We start from the raw sequence: 1,067 nt of genomic DNA, 5'->3' as shown, positions 1-1,067 counted from the left end.
AATCTAAAAATCAGGATGGTAGTAAGCACCAAATGGTGGATTTTTGCTAGGTGTACTGAACAGCACCTGGTGTGTAGGAAGCACCCTGAAAAGGTCCACAGGACACTTAAGGTCAAGACAAGTGTGCTAATGCCAGGATTGCTAGCAGTCTCATTCATTTTCTTCTCTTTGAGTGGCTTATTTTTCTGGATTCCTAAGAGCCTTGATGGTGTAAGGGACAGACCATGCTTGACAGGCTGAATTAATAACGTGTCTTGGTTTGCTAAACCTCAAACCCAGTGCAGGTTTGTGTGTGTGTGTGTGTGTGTGTGTGTGAAGCTGTTCTGTCAGCCTGCAGGAAGGCTGAGGAATGTTGGGGATTCTAGACCACAGTGCGAGGGGTTCCTCCGCACCAGGATGGAGGAAGCCACTTGCTTTCTAGCGGCATAAAAGGCCCCACCTATGCCCAAACCTCATGCAGGATTCACAGCACTTTCTGCTTGGCTCCCCCATGGCCTAGTGCTGGACTGCCTTGAGGGATACTGTCCCCTCTGGTGATTCAAGGGTCCCTGACCCACGCATCTCCAGGAACCCCTTCTGCACTCCCACCCCTGGCTTTCATGCCTTGGATCTATCTCTCCGCCCATCGAGGCGCCAGTGGCCTCGGCCTCGAAGAGAACGAGGAGCTAAGCGGAGGATTATCTTTGGCACATTCCTAGCCTGTGGAGTGTTCTAGGGTCGTCCTCCCCTGCCCCAACTACTAAGACACCTAAGTATTCCCGGAGGAGCCAGACGGTTGGCTGTGTCCCAGCTGCAACAAAATCCTTACAAATGCGCAGGAGAATCTGGAGATGGGAGAGGCTGCTGCGTTCGGGGAACACATCCTGTGCCCGGGGTTCCAACAACTCAAACTTGGCCTGGCCGCTGTCCCTTCCCAGTCTCTGCGTCTTCTGCTCTTCAGCTGCTCCAGGATTCTGGGCCCGCCCTTCTGCCCGTGTGCTGGTCCCGCCTCCTAGACTTTGTGACGTCACAGCTCTTTTGAGAGTGGTTGCCTTGGTGCCCTAAACATAGTTCAGGACCAGTAGCCT

Source organism: Psammomys obesus, unplaced genomic scaffold (genome assembly GCF_907164565.1).
Source record: "Psammomys obesus unplaced genomic scaffold, mPsaObe1.curated_primary_1811, whole genome shotgun sequence".
Classification (NCBI taxonomy): domain Eukaryota; kingdom Metazoa; phylum Chordata; class Mammalia; order Rodentia; family Muridae; genus Psammomys; species Psammomys obesus.
This window is presented reverse-complemented; position numbering follows the sequence as displayed.